Below are 20,076 nucleotides of genomic sequence, written 5' to 3'. Positions count from 1 at the left end.
ATGAGTTAATTAGCAGTCGGATTAAGTCGTCAATGACATAGGAAAATTCTAGAACACCATTCATTCATAAAATCATTTTAAGGCAACCAGTTTGGCAAAAACAATATCAAATTATAAATGCATGTAAACAAAAATATATGTAAGGCCTGTTTTTATAGGAATTGGCAGCAAAATTTTATAGAATATCTAGAGAAAAATTTAGTCTTTGGATTTGTCACGAAGTGTGTAATATTATGAATATTAAAAAAATACAAATATCAAATACTGCTAGAGAAACTGCAAAGTTTCTTGCAGGGTCTTTTCTGCGGAATTTGTTTTCCGAACCGAATAGTAATAGAGCTCGTGACGTAGCATAAGTGAGGAATTTGAAAAAAAAAAAACGAAATTCTACTCTGTTTTAATTTTAGGGAAATTAGGGCATGGTTATAATAATATGTTATATTGAATATGAATATGAGTATGATGACTTGTTAAAACGGGTGGTTAACCTTTTTGATTACCCGTAGCGAAAATCACAACATAATTTATTATCTATAAAAAAGTTTGCAAGTTAGATCATTTAAACAACCAGTTACATATTATGTATTTTGAAACTTACTATGTTACTATGTTAAAATACTTGTAATGAATTGCAAACTCGTTTTGGTTAGTTGCTGAAGCTTAACAAAGATCAACATAAGCCAGGTTTTTAATGTTTCGGAATAAAACAATTGATTAACGTATTTTTAAGCCGTTATAATTGCGTACACTCTGTCCGTTCGTTTGTCTGCATGTCAGTCATTTTGTTTAAAAACATTTGCATCACCAAAGGTACCGCCGATGCGTTGCCGGTCTTTCAGGAGTTTGATGGTCCGCCCCTTGAATAACCCCATGTTGGGAACACCGCCGCCGATGGGAGTTGATTCCACACACAGGAAAAAAAGGATCTGGCACAATGGGCGGTCAAAGTGCACCAGGCACCCAAGTGGCGAAGGTTAAATTGCTTACGATAAAATTATTCGGTTTTTAATATTTGACAGCTTAATTTTATTTAAATAGAAACAATTTCATCTTTTTTAAAACTTAACGCGTAATATCTTGGTTTTATATATCGATGGCTTCATGGGAGTTCTGCACAACGTTTGGGTGTTTTACAAAATTACTACATTTTTTGGGTTACTAAAAAATGTTAACTAACAAAGGACGTCGATTTTACGTAATTTGGAAGACCCTCTATTTAAAAATCACAAAGAAAGAATTTATTTTTGACATAGGTACCTAAATAGTAAATACCGTATTGTTGAGCCGCGAAAAAGTAACAGATAATAAACAAATTTCTCGTTTATTGCAATATTAGTATGGATTTATACATTGTAAAATCTATTTTAGGATAATTTTGTAAGGACAGACAGACTGCATAAACAGAGATAGATTTAGATATTCATATAAGCATTATATTATACTTGAATGAAAGAATTGATTAATATGTACAAATAAAAATTGTAGAGGTACTTGACCTCGAATTAATAATATTTCCGAAATAGGAAGTACAGTAGTAACACGGTCAAATAACTGTAACTACATAAATATTCTAAAAAACTGGCCAAGTGCGAGTCAGACTCGCGCACCGAGGGTTCCGTACTCGGGTATCGTGCAAAATGCACGATAAATCAAAAACTATTATACTTACATTAAAATAAATAAAATTCTGTTTTAGAATGTGCAGCTAAAGCCCTTTCATATGATACCCCACTTGGTATCTTACTTTGAAAATTGAAACACATTTTAAATATTTTTTAATGATGTAACGAATTACAAATTCACAGTTTTCGTATTTATTCCTTTACTTGTACTATACGACCTACCTACCTGCCAAATTTCATGATTGTAGGTCAACGAGAAGTACCCTATACGTTTTCTTGAGAGACACGACGGACGGAAGGACAGAGAGACAGACAGACAACAAAGTGATCCAATAAGGGTTCCTTTTTTCCTTTCGAGGTACGGAACCCTAAGGATGAGAATATATTTACAGAACAAACGTTTGCTCAGGATGCAATAGAATTTGCACGAATATGTACAAACACTATTGTCAATCATCAAACAAACAAAACATACAAGGCTTCAAGGAGGTATGAGTTATATGCCAATAGGTTTTCCTTTCCTTCACAAATTTCTTTGGAACTCCCACTATTTGTACTAACTTTAAAGCAAAACTGTTTAATTTTTAAGGTTCTGTATCTCAAAAGAAAAACGGAACACTTATAGGATCACATTGTTGTCTGTCTGTCTATCTGTCTGTCTGTCTGTCCGTCTGTCCGTCTGTCCGTCTGTCCGTCTGTCGTGACTGTCAAGAAAACCTATACTTAGGGTACTTCTCGTTAACCTAGAATCATGAAAGGCAGGTAGGTACGTACGTAGGTCTTATAGCACAAGTAAAGGAAAAAATCCGAAAACCGTGAATTTGCGGTAACATTACACATTAAAATATGTTCATGTAAAAAAAAAAATTAGTATTTTCTATTTTCAAAGTAAGATAACTAATCATGTGTGGTATGAGGTGTTTATTTATTTTTATGCATAATTTATAGTTTTTGATTTATCGTGCAAAACAACGTAAAAGTACGACTGTATTACGGAACCCTCGGTGTTCGAGTCTGACTCGCACTTGACCGGTTTTCAAAAACGATAACTTATACAAGAACTTCTCTACTTATTATCTAACAGTAGGTAAACTACATAACACTAATTTTAGTGTAGTTACATTTCCTAGTTTTAATGGCGCTTAAGTTTCAAGGTCAGGTATTTACTCAACTGACATGGCACAATGGAGGTTACTTGAGTTTACACCTTGAAGTATCCAAAAAACCTATGATTAATTATCTTATCATCCATTGACGGATATGGTTCTAGGGCAAGCTCGGAGAAAATTAATTACAACCCTTTATTAAGTTTATTTATATTTATTAATTGATCGGGATAGTTATAAGTACTAAGTAGGTACTTACTTATCTTCAACAATCCTGAACAATTAATAAGCGAGCAAGAATGTAATTCAAGAATTTTTGGGTCGGTTGAACAACTATTTTAATTGTTTACAGGCAGGAATGAAGACTTGTGGGAAATATGACATCAATTCAAGTATACATGGATATTATAACAAACTGATACCCGCGACTTCTTTCGCGTGGATTTAGGTTTTCAAAAATCAAACTCATTTTTAAAACTCATTGATTTCCCGGGATAAAAACTAGCCCACGGCCCGGTGACAGACAGCGGACGGACGGACTGACGGACGCTTAGTGAAGCGTTGGCATCAATGGCAAAAAAGCCCGATTTGCAAATTCCATTAAGTTTGTTTTAAAAAATCCTGTAACCTATAAAAAAACATCCGAAACAGACTAAACTAATATATCAATACTTTTAAAGTGCAATAAAAAAACCGCCTAAATAGACGTCTTTTTTGACTAACTATTTTTTATTTTATTTTTTATAGACTAGGCAAAAACTAATTTGCATTAAATTAAAATAATATACATAAAAAATCAGTAAGAATTCAAATTAAGATCTTTATCATGTTTTATTTGCTTAGTCATAGTAATACTAAGTGGTAACTAGGTGTAAACTTGTATTAAATACCTACTTTTTGTTTTAACTCCTTCATGGCGGCACAGACTTGAGAATAAAGATAGACTGACTGTAACAGATAAGGCGTAATGTAACGGATAGAAGGTGCCGAAAAAAAAATGAAACTAGAAACTAGAGGCGTAGATACAATTTGTGTTAAACATATGAACCGAAATCGTAGTCGTACTTTTAATTGAGTCAAAAGTGGAAGCATCTGGAAGCCTACAACTATCTACTTACCATGAAAATACTCTCTAATATTATGTAATTCATAGAAAGGAATAAAAATAAGAAATCCATAGCAATGCAGCACTTTTTTTAGTGTCCAGGGGACCAATCAGATCGAATTAGAAAAAACCTTAACTTTAAACACAATAAGGGTGCACTACAATTCGATTTTTCACTTACAAAATACTTTCAGAAAAGGCGTTTAAGTAGTTTCAGAAACACCAATTTTTAACAAAAAGAAGACAATCCTCTGAATTCATCTTAAATACCTAAGCTATAGATATCTACAAAACTTACAAGCAAGTACGTGACTCTAGCTTCACTTCTATGAGCACGTCGGCTTCGTCTATTTTTTTCTTTAATCTGAGATGCCTTTAAAAGCTATTAACTAATTTTGACAGGCAATATTATTTAAAGCACTAATTCATTATCTTATTTGAAATATTTTAAAGTAATTAAAAGTACTGAGACGTCAATTCAATCAGTTATATTTATTATATGTTACACGAGGAGGGTGTGTCTTAAATGAATATCTAATTATAATAATATTGTTAATTGAATATTTGGAAAGAGCAGCCGCCGAGTTTCTTGCTAGTTCTTTTCGGAAGGATGGAGATTACCATTGATTTTGAAAGAGCCACCCCTTATTCTAGGGAGATTACGAACTGCAGTGGTAGATTCTTTTGACGATTTAAAAGCACCTGTAAACGTTTATTGGAACAAAAAATCTTTCTTATATCACTAAAATATCACTTGCTTCAACAATGAAGGGAAACATCGCGAGGAAACCTAGAGTTTTCCATAAAAAAATCTCCAAACAAAAAATAATGCCCGGTACAAGTGCCATTCTATTAAAGAACTGCGTAGTAAAATTATAGTTTACAATTAAATACCAAAAGCGATTAGAGAATAGAAAAGAAATTAAGAGTTAAATAGTGGCTAATGGAAAGATATTAAAGGCTCAATAAGTTTTTAAGTTTTACAAGTGTAAATTAAAAATTTATAACACCCCCGATAAGTGAAGGTTACAGTGACTAGAAAAGAGCTGATAACTTTCAAACGGCTGAACCGATTTTCTTGGTTTATGGCTAAGAACACTCTCGATCAAGCCACCTTTCAAACCAAAAAAAACTAAATTAAAATCGATTCATTAATTTAGGAGCTACGGTGCCACAGAGAGATACACAGATACACACGTCAAACTTATAACACCCCTCTTTTTGGGTCGGGGGTTAAAAATTGTTTTAGTACTAATTTAGCATGCCTGATTGTGTAAGGTGGAACATTTTTACTGGACTATGTAATAACATCTCATTGTAAAAAATGTTTCTGCAAATAATGAATTTTGAATCTTGAATGTCCTCAAAGGTGTGTGAAAATCTGCGAATTTCCACTTGGCCAGCGTATGGTCTAAGGCTATTTTAAATGGAGACCTGTACTTGGTAGTGGGAGGGCAATGAGATAAAAATATGATGTTTATTACAAAAATTCGATTAACGATTTTATTGCCCGACTAAATATTTTATCAATGTTTATTATAATATGTTAATTTAATGATTTTTAGTTATTAAAGGTATGTTATTTATAATATGCTATTTATATTATAAGTATAATAATAGATTATGTTTTATGATTACTACTAAAAATTCGCTCTTATTAACAATTTAACTACCCACTGTGTTATTAATAGTTGCTTAATTGTTATTCAAATCGAGTCTACTATCAAACAGCGTTGAAGCTCTACATGTGATTTGATTATTCAATGTCAAGAACTTTAGCAATTAGGGTGATCACACATTGCCTTTTATTAAAAAATGTTTTTTTTAATACTTTAAATTACTAACTAGAAGTGACACCCGGGACTCGATCCACGAAGAATTAGGTGGTTTAAAAATCTCGTTTAAGTTATTCAAACATGCCGTGGGAATCGTTGATTTAGAAAAAGTCAAATTCACGATCCATCCAATTTGGGATAAAAAGTAACCTATGTCAGTCCGTATCCGTTTGTTGTCTGTCTGTCTGTCTGTCTGTCTGTCTGTTGTTCCCGTTGACCTAGAATCATAAAATTAGGTAGGTAGGTAGGTCTTATAGCACAAATACAGGAATAAATCTGAAAACCGCGAATTTGTGGTTACATCATTAAAAAAAATTTAAATGTGTTTCAATTTTCAAAATAAGATAGCTATACCAAGTGGGGTATCATAATATAAAAGGGCTTTACCTGTACATCCTAAAGCAGGTTTTTACTAATTTATTTTTATGTATGTATATTTTTGATTTATCGTGCAAAATGTTGGAAAAATACCCGAGTACGGAACCCTCAGTGCGCGAGTCTGACTCGCACTTGGCCGGTTTTTTGATTTTAAAAGACCACTCTTACCAACTCACGCCAAAATCGATTAAACGCATGTGTCGTGAAAATGTAACAGGTAGACAAACAGACTCAACACTTTTTATAATATTAAGTAAGTACCTACTACATATGAATTCATATAAATTACGGTTTTTAACATGAAGCTGAAACAAAAGAGAATATCATTTTTTACATAATATTATCTACATGTTTTTGTTTCAGATTTGGTTCAGGTTGTAGTCAATTTCATATAAATCTATATACTACTTAATAAATAAAATTGGAGTGTCTGTCTGTAATTTCGAAATAACTACCGCATATTAAGGTCATATGGTTATTTGAACGATACTATAACTGAATCACACGTTTTTAAAATTTTTGTCTGTCTGTCTGTCTGTCTGTCTGTCTGTTTGAAAAGGCCAATCTTGGGATCGGCTGAACCGATTTTGACAGGATTTTCACAGACAAGTAGAGAATTGACCAGGGAGTATCGTAGGCTACTTTTTTAACCGACTTTCAAAAAGGGAGTTGTGTTTTTCTACCTATGTACACCGTAATCTCCGAGATTTCTGAACCGATTTGCGTCATTTCTTTTTTAATCGATAGAGGAACTTTGAGACATTGTTTCATAAAAAATTTGGAGTCCAACTCCTCAATCCTGATGCTGCAGGGGATCTGACCAATCCACGCGGGCGAAGCTGCGGGCATCAGCTAGTAACAAATAATTACGATCCTATACTCCGAGGGAGTTTTTTTATCAGGCGAAATTGTTTTGTTAGGCGCTAACTATTTTAGCACCTTATATTTAGCCACCTTCATATATATATTGTTATTTGTATCGTGGTACGGAACTCTGTGTGTCCGACGCCGACTCGCACTTAGCTGGTTTTTGTTGCAGCGGTTGTGCACTGAGCTTTATAGCACCTAGTAGCGAGAGGACCATGCACTCAAGTTGACTTTAACCGCCTCTTGTTGCTTGATATACGAAGCACGTCTCGACCGGTTTGATTGAACAATACGAATGTTATTACTTTACACAGACGTTGCATAAGTCAATCTTTACTGAGGTCCAGTAGCCTGACACACAGTTAAAGTTGCTACATTATGGTTACCATTAAACTTTGTCCACTAATGAAACCAGAGTGGACTGCATCGTTATCATTATCAACCCACTAGCTGATGCCCGCGACTTCGTTCGCGTGGATTTAGGTTTTTCAAAAATCCCGTGGGAACTCTTTGATTTCCGGGATAAAAAGTAGCCTATGTGCTAATCCAGGGTATAATCTATCTCCATTCTAAATTTCAGCCCAATCCGTCCAGTAGCTTTTGCGTGAAGGAGTAACAAACATACACACACACACACACACACACACACACACACACACACACATACAAACTTTCTCCTTTATAATATTAGTGTGATAGACGTTATCACAGCTGGACTGAGGTCTCTTGAAGGGATTTTGTACGACAAAGTCTTGCGTCGCCTGAATCACTGAACCCTGGGACTCCCTGCGACTCGTTTGATCCCATCTGTATACCTGTCGGGGGGTTCCACCGCTGCGCTTTCCGGTGTGACGTCACCATTCTAGACCCATGGGACCCTATCTTTTTTTTTAACCATTACACACTAATACACCTCAACTTCACAACACGCAGCAGAACGGACTGGATAATTAATAAGTCAGTATTCATACTTCAATTATAATGTCAAAAAAATGTCCTAAGTTAGCAAACCCTGTCTTGTTAAATTCATTTTGCTTTTATTGATTGTCAATATTTAATAGTCCGGTTACCGAAACATAGCTTTAACCGCCTGTCTTGCAACTAGACCTTAATTATATTTTATTGCATGTAGCTTACCTAATTTATTTGTTATTGGTAAGTAGCTAATGGGAAACTTAAATTGATTTCACAGTTTAACGGAAAACATCGTGAGAGTTTTCTATAAGGTTCTCATAGGTATGTGTAGTCTGCCAATCCGCAATGGGTCAGCGTGGCAGACTGTGGCCTACATTCTTGTCAATCAAATCTGATACGTTTAACCTAATTTGAGGAAAGATACGGGCACAGCTTATATCGTGAAAACAGTTACAGCAAATGGAGGCAGAGGGAAGACTATCATGTCACTAGAAGAATGCATGTGGAAGGAAAAAAGAAGAGAGGAAGACCAAAGAAAGAGTAGATGGATGGCGTGAAAGAAGATGTGTCTAAAAGGGGTGGAAAATGCGTTGACGTATGACAGAAGTGAGTGGAAGAAAAAGACATGTTATGCAGACCCTACATAGCGTGCGATAAAGGACAATAACTCAAAATTCTAGGAAAAAGCTCATAACTTTCAAATGGCTGAACCGATTTTCTTCGATTATAGCTAAGAACACTCTCGATTAAGCCACCTTTCAAACAAAAAAAAAACTAAATTAAAATCGGTTCATTCGTTTAGGAGCTACGATGCCACAGACAGATACACAGATACACAAACTTATAACACCCCTCTTTTTGGATCAGGGGTTGATAAGAAGAAGGAGAAGAAAATCAAAACGTTCCCACAGTATTAAATAAAACTTAAATCCAAGCGGACGAAGTTGCAGGCATCATCTAGTAAGTATTATAGATAAGTAGGTACAACAAAATTGCGCGTGACAGACGAAAGAGCTCTAATATGTGTTTCTCAATGCCTATGTCCCAAGATTGCGGTCAACGACCCGTCTGCTGCAACACCCGGCCTGCCTTTTACACTGTAAGCACGTGGCATAGCGGTTGTGGAAACATGAGGAAAATTGTTGGACGGAAATAACCACAGAAATAAGGCAGGTAGAAATGTAGGCAAAAATGTGAGGAGGATAAAGTTCTTACTACCTGTCTAGTTTTTTTTTATATATATATCATAAAGTGCTGACGACAGAGCCAGCACTTTGCTAACATTACGATCTAGCCTACGAATAGCGCTAATAAGCCCTAAACTTATAAAAGTACTTATATATCTAAGAATCGGTCCATTAACTTATCTTAGTTTACAGTTAGTTTTCAAACCTCTCTAGTGTCTACTGTCTATTTGAATAACCCCCGATCCAAAAAGGGGGTGTTTTAAGTTTGACTGTGTATCTGTGTATCTGTCTGTGGCATCGTATCTCCTAAACTAATGAACCGATTTTAATTTAGTTTTTTTTGTTTGAAAGGTGGCTTGATCGAGAGTGTTCTTAGCTATAATCCAAGAAAATCGGTTCAGCCGTTTGAAAGTTATCAGCTCTTTTCTAGTTACCGTTACCTTCACTTGTCGGGTGTGTTATAAATTTTTTATTTACACTTGTTTTGGAAAGAGCCTACTTTGAAGGCGATACAATACTACATATTATTTTGTGCTTTCTTGACTTAATTGTTGGTATGATTAAGTTACCGGTCAGTTGCGAGTCGGATTCGCAACGGAGGGTTCACTATGTGTCTACTTTTTAATTTATTTTTATTTGCATTTTGGCCATTTTCAAATCTTTATTACTTGTTATTATAGCGGCAATAGAAATATACACTTTGTGAAAGTTTCAACTCTCCATCTATGTTCATGAAATACTGCTGAAGGATGAACAGACGGACGGACAGCGGGACAATAGAGTCCCGTCGGCAACAATAAATATTATCACAGATCTATAACTCTATTAAGATACTCATATATACCTAGGCTACATATTTATCCAGGAAAATCAAAGACATCCCACGTCCACGGTATTATAAAAAAACCGAAATCCACGCGGACGAAGACGCAAATACGAGTATATGTAGTTTAGTGTGAAATATGTATAATTGTAACGTCTCGTAGCATAACACGAATACCGTTTATGTAATCTAATAAGTAAGTAACAGTAACGTAATTGCAGTTAAATAACGCGAGAAACAATCATCAATGAATGTAGGTAATAATTACCAACTAATAGTTGATAAGTGCAGTTTGTACGGCGATCTTATGTCGGTTTTGAATCCAACGTGGCTCGTGCAATCGCAGATATTTTTTTATTCACATATAAGCAAGCCCTTGACTGCAATCTCACCTGGTGGTAAGTGATGATGCAGTCTAAGATGGAAGCGGGCTAACCTGGACGGAGTGTGGCGGTTTTCATTCAACCCAAACCCTTTGGTTTCTACACAGCATCGTACAGGAACGCTAAATCGCTTGGCGGCACGGCTTTGCCAGTAGGGTGGTAACTAGCTACGGCCGAAGCCTCCCACAAGACAAAACGCATAATCGCAGATTCGCTGTATGAATTTTGTACCGTATGATATCATTAATTAAATCATTCATCATACTTACTTCATAATATAAATCATTATATCAACAAGTTTAAGTGGCCCTTTAATATAAATATCACTTGTTTTAACGGTCAAGGAAAACATTGTGAGGCATCCTGTATGCTTGAAAGCTCTCCATAATGGTAATGGTCTCCAAAGGTATATAAAATCTACCAATCCACGCTTGGACAGTGCAGTCAGTCAGTAGTGGGCTATGATCTTAGTGGCCTAATCTTCTCATTCTGGAAGGCTGGTGATCAATAGTGAATTGTCGATGGGTAGTGATGATGATGATGAAACGAAAAAGTATGTAGCGTGCAAAGGGGTTTTTAACCAAAAATAAAAGATCTAGGTATAAAGCGAGATTTTTTAACCCCCGACCCAAAAAGAGGGGTGTTATAAGTTTGACGTGTGTATCTGTGTATCTGTGTATCTGCCTGTGGCATCGTAACTCCTAAACTAATCAACCGAATTTAATTTTTTTTCGTTTGAAAGGTGGCTTGATCGATAGTGTTCTTAGCTATAATTCAAGAAAATCGGTTCAGCCGTTTGAAAGTTATCAGCTCTTTTCTAGTTACTGTAACCTTCACTTGTCGGGGTGTTATAAATTAATTTACACTTGTTTTCAATACAATTTATACAAATCTTAAGAGAGCATGCCATAAAGTACCTTGAAGTGTCTGTATCGTGCAAGTAGGTAATTACTTATGCTCTTTATAGAAAACGCACGCACAAGAAAAATATAAAAAAAATACCAAAATATAAAATTTAGTACTTATTGCGATTTTGGAACCAAGTCTTGCAAAATAGAATTCAGTGCCTTTTACAGCAATACATAAACTGATTAAGTAGGTAGGTACGTGTCGAAACACACATAATATGAGCCAGGGTTCCGTACTCCACAAGGCAAGATAGTTGCTAAAAACTTGGGTGGTCATTATTTCTTAGGCAGTAACGTAAAAAACGGTCAAGTGCGAGTCAGACTCGCGTATCGAGGGTTCCGTACTCGGATGTTTTTTCCGACATTTTGTCCAGTAGTTTGAGCTATGCGTTAATAGACTAGTCAGTCACCATTTCCTTTGTATATTAAGATGGATTTTTAAAATGGCTGTGACACACGAGCAAACGGGCAGATGAAATGGATGAAACTGTAAGGGCTCCTTATTTTACTGCAGAACCCTAAAATGCATTAAGAGGAATTCATGTCTGCAGTTTCTTGCATAAGTTTTGAAACATCAAGGTCTGTAGTATCTGTACGTGTGAAATTGCGTAACATGCACAAATAAATGCATTTCAAGATAACTTGGACGTGCTAATATATTATTTTAACAATAAACAAAAATCAGGAAAGTGCGAGTCGGATTCGCATGCGAAGGGTTCCGTACCATCGTATAAGATTATGAACTTTTTTCTTAATTTACATGGCGGCTATTTGGAAAATTTTATTATTTGATTATATACATTACATACATATTCTGTGAAAATTTCAACTCTCTACCAATCACTGTTCACTAGATACAGCCCACTAACGGACAGACGGACGGACGAACGGATGGTTAGACAGAGTAATAGGATCCCATTGGCACCCGTCTGGTACGGAACCCTGAAAAAGCTGACTGAAATCAATTTTAGGTTATAACTAAGGTTCGAATAATTTTTAAATCCATTCTTATATTATAAATCCGAAAGTGTGTTTGTTTGTACTATGCTAGCTAATTACAATCCGGGTATCTTTGAAACAAGAGTGAATAGGCACCTTCTAGGTAAACGTGTCCCATCTTAGACCACATCATCACTTTCCATCAGGTGTGATTGTGGTCAAGCGCTTGCCTATAGTGAATATTAAAAAAAAATCCATTTAACGATATTTTTTGAACTTTAACCGATTTTGGTACAGAGACAGCTTGGCTGCAAGCTGTCTCTGTGCAGGGGGATGTACATATGTTTTTATTTAACCCCCGACCCAAAAAGAGGGGTGTTATAAGTTTGACGTGTTTATCTGTGTATCTGTCTGTGGCAGCGTAGCTCCTAAACTAATGAACCGATTTATTTGAGTTTTTTTTTAAAGGTGGCTTGATCGAGAGTGTTCTTAGCTATAATCCAAAAAAATCGGTTCAGCCGTTTGAAAGTTGTCAGCTCTTTTCTAGTAACTGTAACCTTCACTTTTCGGGGGTGTTATACATTTTTAATTTACACTTGTATATTTAGTTTTAGCAGGTTGCGGCTAATTGAAGGACAAACATAGGCATACATTTAGTACTTGTAACATGGAGAGTGATTTACGGATAAACACTGATTGCTTACTTTGTCTACTATTTACAAACGCAAGTTCTAGTCTAGACTAATCTCTAAGGCTGAGATCTATAAACCGCACTCTGACTTTGCTCAGACTTAAAACACTGTTAAAACGAGACAGCGTTATACCGCTGGTATAGATCTGTCTCGTTTTAACTGAAACTTAAGTCTAAGCAAAGTCAAAGCGCGCTCTATAGATTTCAACCTACGAGTAAGTATAGTATAGTCGACTTAGTTATTACTTATCTATTACTTATTAATATTTGCCTACTATTTATAAACTTAAATCAATTAGTAATATTTGTATTGTACACATATGAAACGCATTTATGTACTTTGTAAATGGCTAGGAATAGTTAAATATAACTAATTGCTTACCCATAAAATTATGTACCCACACTAATATCAAAGAGATAAAACAAAGTATATGTTTGGATGTAGGGGTAAGGTAATCGCTGGAACTAACGGTACAATTCTGGAAATTCCTTCACTGATCTACATTATCCCAAGTGCTACGACTACTCACATTATTCAAATGCAACGTCGCAACAGAGCAACGAGTCGAACTGATTTTTTGCATGGTTATGGAGAAAGACATAGGCTACTTTTTAGGTTTCCGTACCTAAAAAGGAAAAACGGATCCCTTAAGGATCGTCTTGTTGTCTGTCTGTCTGTCTGTCAAGAAACCTATAGGGTACTTCCCGTTGACCTAGAATCATGAAATTTGGCAGGTAGGTAGGTCTTATAGCACAAATACAGGAATAAATCTGAAAACCGCGAATTTGTGGTTACATCATTAAAAAATAACGTATTTCAATTTTCAAAGAAAGATGTGGAGGTGTACCAAGTGGAGTATCATATGAAAGGGATTTAAAGGGATATAATAATTTTTGATTTATCGTGCAAAATGTTGGGAAAATTCCCGAGTACGGAACCCTCAGTGCGCGACTCTGACTCTCACTTGGCCGGTTTTTATTATCCTGAAAAATCAAAAAGTTCTCACGGGATTTTCCAAAACCTAAATCCACGAGGACAGAGTAGCGGGCATCGGCTCGTCTTTTATAAATGCGAAAGTGTATTTTTGTTGGTTGTTGGTTTGTCCTTCAATCACGTCGAAACGAAGCAACGAATTGACGTTGCTTTTTGCATGAGTATGGCAACCACGGGATTTTTAATGTTCTAGAAATCTAGTTTCTAGAATCTAGAAGTTCTAGAGACGAACTCGCTAGTGGACTTTGGACGAAGTAGCGGGAAAAGCTAGTAAATTATTTACTAGCTTTTCCCGCTAAAAAAAAATCCCCGTTAAAAATAGTAACTCTGCACTTGACCGACATTCACTATTTAGTACCTACAATCTGCATACTATTCCTAAGTAACTATTTGTGTTTTGTCATACATTTCGCACCGTTAAAGGTTGCAATCCTCATGAATATTATGACTATTGGTATATTTACTTGGATTTACCAGATAGCTGTATCTACTATTATTTATCTACATAATGTAAATTATGCGGATATGTGTCTGTCTGTTTGTTGCCTTTTCACGGCTAAACCTTAGAACCAATATTGATGAAACAAAGTAAAGACAGGTACGTCTTTACTTTGTTTCATCAATATTGCTTGCAATCTTAGCTTGCATTCGGAAGATTTGTTGGTGTTTTGCGATAACTTACATTCTCTCATTCCTTCACTGGCTAACAATTGAGGACGGATCTCTCAACATTAAAAGGGTTTAACAGGGCTCTCTCCGTCACTCGTTTCATACAATCGTAGTTCCAATTTCATTTGAATATTAAGCAACAAAAGTCCATGAAATTTTGCAGACATATTCTAGAAACTAATATCTGTGTCTGTGGTGTTTTAGATTTTTCTAAAAATATGTAGTTTTAAAATTACAGGGGCTCAAAGATTTGTATGAAAATTTTTAAGACCGCGTAACTTTGAAACCGAATATTTTAACAGAAATCTGGAAAACCACGGACATAGATATTAGTTTCTAGAATATGTCTGCAAAATTTCATGGACTTTGGTTGCTTAATATTCAAATGAAATTGGAACTACGATTGTATGAAACGAGTGACAGAGAGAGCCCTCTTAAGCCATAATCCACCACAGTGACCAGATTTCATAGACCTTTGATACAGACCACGGATGCATGCAGGTTTCCTTACGATGTTTTCGATTCCTAACCGTTAAAGCAAGTGATTTTGAAGTGCGTGCCGAGAATCGAATCCTGGACCTCCCGAATAGGAGGCCAACGTCTTAACCACTGAGCTATTACCGCTTTTTTACTCTGATTTACATACATTTTTCATAACTATTGGTATTTGGCAACATGGCCCTTGTACATTGGCCAAGGCTCAACAACTTTCATGATGTTATTGTTTAACGATGATCCAGATTATATCAATCAAAAGCAAATTATCTAGATTCAAAATAAAATACATACTTACTTTGATTGAAAAAAGAATATTGTGTTAAAGTTTCAGTACCTGCTTCAGCATTAACAGCATTTAATTTTCCTACATTTTAATAACGTAAATAATGATAAAAGTCCTATGCCTTATTCATTTATTTATTTATTTTATTGGATGCGTAAATGGATAGAAACTAGAGTACTTAACTCAAATACAAATATAGATAGATAAAAACTTCATTGCACACAAAACATGATATAATTAATAAAAAGGAAGAAACAGAAAAAACATCAATTACTAAATATACGGAATACTAAAAAAATCTGTACGAAAACTCAAAATAAATAATAAAGCCTATATAATTTAAATTAAATCAATGAATAAAAACATTTTATTTTATTCGTAATAAACGATCATTTTCCGCACGCTCTAATTGCGTAAAAAAATAAATATCATGCTACACAATAACCGTAAAATAACGAATAAACTAGGTGATATAATCAAATTCATGAATTAAATTATAACATTTAATTTTACTAACCCTACGTCGATAATTACTTTTTAATTTTATCTAACCTAGATAATATAATTCTGTCCCAACTTAACAAAGCAAATGATCAAATTTAAATAACCATAAAAAAATTGTCACCACGGTAAAAAATCACCACACCACCACCCATTCAACCACATAAAATTAAAATCCAACTTACATTTAATTTTAAACCACAGTTCAATAATAAACCCACTAATACACAAAATCCGTCCACAAAATACAAAACCGTCTTAAAAGTTAAACCACCATCGGTTTAAGCGAAAGGCAGCAAACATACTGCGCGCGCGCAAAACACTGAATCAGAATGTCATTGATATATCGTATATAAACTGTTAAAACTTGACAAACTTTTAGAGATATAGTATGACTTTACCATGCTTCCCCATTGACGTAGCTGCGTAGCATGATAAATCTTTAAGAATGTGGTTATTCTAACTTTAAGTATAACAATACATAAATATTCCCCAGCCATGTTCCTAGTAGTTTAAATATTAATTAAGCTTTAACTGAATGAATGTTAAATGTTTCTCTGACGTAGATTACGTGTTTTACTATATATTCTAGTGAATTTCGGAGACAAATATCTTATGTTATTCATGGTCAGTTCTTTGTCTAAAAGCTAAAGTCTAAAGCTTTTAGGGTGTGTAATGGTATAATGGACCCTTTACCTATATTTACAGATTTTTAAATGTGACTTCTCCTTCTGGGAACCTTAACATGAAACTGAGTCTGAGATTTTTCAGAGAACTCACGCTTGACTAAAAAATTGTCTGTGCCAAAATTGTTTTCACAAAAAAGACCAATGTTTCCTAAAACGGTTTCCTTGTATCTCCTATGGTTTTGGATTTACCCATATAGTCCCATTTAAAAATACACTATGAAGTACTAGAAGACTCCGCTATTCCGTAAAAATATGATTATCACACTAATATTATAAAGGAGAGAGTTTGTATGTGTGTGTGTGTGTGTGTGTGTGTATGTTTGTTACTCCTTCACGCAAAAACTACTGGACGGATTGGGCTGAAATTTTGAATGGAGATAGATTATACCCTGGATTAGCACATAGGCTACTTTTTATCCCGGAAATCAAAGAGTTCTCACGGGAATTTTAAAAAATCCACATCCACGCGAACGAAGTTGCGGGCATCAGCTAGTAAGTAAATAAACATAACATGTGTGTAGGTATATAGAAAAAAAAAATAGTACTAAAAAGTACATACATACTGAAATAGAAGAAGCATAGAAAAAGTAGAAAGTTCGAATTTTGGAAGGGGTGATTAGAGAATTTCAACGCGTTGTGGTGGTTGGATTGTGACAGTCTTGTAGTAGGTACGTCTGAAAAACCTTAATCTAGCTTATAGGTACAATAGAATAAAATTAAACCGCTAGGCTCCTTTGTATCCACGGATCACGCATGACGTCACAGCTCAATAAAAAAGTGGAAAAAATTCATTGACAAAAGGTCGCCGAAAGAATAGCACTTTTTTGTCTCGATTTTGTTGTTTCAGGATATGCCAATGAACTTACAGAAATAACAAAGACCATAGGGAAAATAGGTTAAGTTTCTATATTCATTGGTTGGGAAGACAATAAACAAAAACTCTTTTAGTAAGAACTTTAGTAAATATAATAAAGGTCCAACCACACTATCACACTTTACACTAATATTATAAAGGCGAAAGTTTGTGCGTATGTGTATATGTTTGTTACTCTTTCATGTAAAAACTACGGGACGGATTTAGCTGAAATTTAGAATAGAGATAGATTATACCCTGGATTGACACATTGACTACTTTTTAGTCCAGAAAAAATGAGATCCTACGAGATTTTCAAGAAACCTATAGCCACGCGAATGAAGTCGCGGGCATCAGCTAGTAAGATATAAAAGAACCGCTAGACTCTTTTGTTTTCACGGGACAAGTAATGTGACGTCATAGCTCAATAAGAAAGTGAAAAAAAATCATTGACAAAAGTCCACCAATAGCGCATTTTTGTCTCACTGCTGTCACAACTGTTGTTGTTTCAGAATATTCCAACGAACTCACAGTAGGCTGAACCGATTTTCTTGGATTATAGCTAAGAACACTTTCGATCAAGCCACCTTTCAAACAAAAAAAAACCAAATTAAAATCGGTTCATTCGTTTAGGAGCTACGATGCCACAGACAGATACACAGATACACACGTCAAACTTATAACATCCCCCATTTTGGGTAGGGGGTTAAAAAATCTATGAATGGTGATGGATTCATTGTTCTGAATGAATTGACGTTTGTCGTTAACTCAGGCGAATTTCCTTGCAAAAAAATCGGTCAATTCCGAGTCGGGCTTCGCGCAGTGTAGGGTTCTGTAGTTGCCCATCAGAATGAAAATGAAAAAATGAAAATGAAAATTTATTTATCATATTTAAGTAGGTACATGATTTTCATGGAGTAAAATAGAATATAAATAAGTATTTATTATTCAAATTAACTTTTTACAAGTACTTTGAATCGTCAAATGCATCTATCTACCACTGGTTCGGAATGCCTTTCCTACCGAGAAGAACCAGCAAGAAACTCAGTGGAAAAGAGTTTTGTAAAGATTCGATTTACAATATACTAGGTAGCTGTTCTATAAAACAATGCTGCATAGTTGAGCTGAATTCGGCGCTTAACCTCTTTCTTGAAATTAGACCTATCTAGCTGGATTGCTACTACGGAACTCTAAAAAAAATCAGTCAAGTGCGAGCTGGACTCGCACACCACGGGTGCATAATACAATATCGCTTTTTTCTTAATTTTTATGGCGGCCATTTTGAAATATTTTTTTTTTATAGCGGCAATAGGAAAACACATTCTGTGAAAATTTCAACTCTCTACCTATTACGGTTCAGGAGATACAGCCCGCTGACAGATAGATGGATGGACGGACGGACGCGGAGGATTAGTTATAGGGTCCCGTTGGCTCCCTTCAGTACGGATTACGGATCCCTAAGAACTACCAGTAGGAAAATCTGGCTAAATTCATATTGCGTCAATTCAGTGATTCAGAAGAAGTCTTAGAATTGTTACATTGTGTTTGGTTAATGCAAGTTTTTGTCCTCGAAGCTAATCGCATGGAAAACAACAGAAGTTCATCTTTCATCTTTTTGCAACGGCTTTAGTGACAACTGTATATGCTCTCGACGTAAAAAACTTTGACGTCATGTTAAACAATTTATTTATTGACAATGACCTCTGCTAATATTAGACGCTGGACCTGCGATTGCCGACCTGTTGTCGATCCCGGAAAACCTGCAACAATCATTATTAAAAATTGCAATTGTCGTTTGTTGTGATTGATTGAATTTATGGTAGGTATGCACCGCCTCCTATTAGGAAGGTTGAGGGCAATTAAATATCACTTTCTTCGAATGTAATGTCTCTCGAACGGACGGTGTAGGAAAACATTGTGAGAAAACCTGTATGCTTGAGAGTTCCCAATAATATTTTCAAAGTTGTGTGAAGTGTGCCAATCCTGAGTGCCAATGACTCATTCATGGTTAGAGGTCGACCACAGAAGGGAAATTCCCTGATCTGTGAGGTCAACATTCGACAATGAGGTCGACAAATAGGTACAAATTAAAGGTCGGACCACCAAGAAAGCTCAGCGTTGAGGCTACGTCAATCCAATCATGCGAAAGTTTTCAAGACCTGAAAATTGATGTATGACTGACTGACTTTGTTGACCACACAACTACCCATCCGAACATCCGGGCGACGCTTAGTCGGTATAGATTAAGCGTTAGGCGTCTGCACTAGCCAGTAACTGAGTAATAAAGTTTGAAATAAAACGCATTCAACACTGAATACCTAGTACGCAACAGGTCGAGATGGCAATCGGAGTGGTAACGTCCCGCACACCCGAACAGCCCCTGCGCTCACCCAGTGCGGGATAGCGCAGGTGACGTGCGGGTGTATGGGGCTTCCACCCACCTCATTCCCCATGTCATTGTCGCGTACTATAAATAAATAAATCCATACTAATATTATAAATGCGAAAGTGTGTCTGTCTGTCTGTCTGTCTGCTACCTTTTCACGGCCCAACAGTGTAACCGATTCTAACGAAATTTGGTACAGGGTTAGCCTGTATCCCGGGGACGGACATAGGCTACTTTTTATCCCGGAAAATCAAACAGTTCCCTCGGGATCTATAAAAATCTAAATCCACGCGGACGAAGTCGCGGGCATCCTCTAGTAAATAAATAAATCTTTATTATCTTAGCAGAACATTATTTACAGACTTTGGTGTGAGGCCCTGCCTCCTGATGAAGTGAAAACTGTGTTTCAGGAGGCAGTGTCTTCCCATAATATAGTGTACAGCA

At 35.7% G+C, this 20,076-nt stretch overlaps 1 protein-coding gene across 2 annotated transcripts in view; it reads right to left on the bottom strand.

The window, feature by feature from the left end:
* Positions 1 to 16,031, bottom strand: part of LOC123868899 (scavenger receptor class B member 1-like) — a 59,309-nt gene extending 43,278 nt beyond the window's left edge. The window contains exon 1 of one of the 2 annotated variants that reach the window (XM_045911565.1): positions 15,812 to 16,031. The gene's annotated coding sequence lies outside the window, so the exon portion shown is untranslated. The remainder of the gene's footprint in view (positions 1 to 15,811) is intronic. The other variant, XM_045911564.1, reaches the window with a different exon arrangement.
* Between the last annotated feature and the right edge of the window lie 4,045 nt (positions 16,032 to 20,076).

This window comes from Maniola jurtina, chromosome 10 (assembly GCF_905333055.1).
Source record: "Maniola jurtina chromosome 10, ilManJurt1.1, whole genome shotgun sequence".
Classification (NCBI taxonomy): domain Eukaryota; kingdom Metazoa; phylum Arthropoda; class Insecta; order Lepidoptera; family Nymphalidae; genus Maniola; species Maniola jurtina.
The sequence above is the reverse complement of the archived record's forward strand: the minus strand, read 5'-3'. Positions and strand labels throughout refer to the sequence as shown.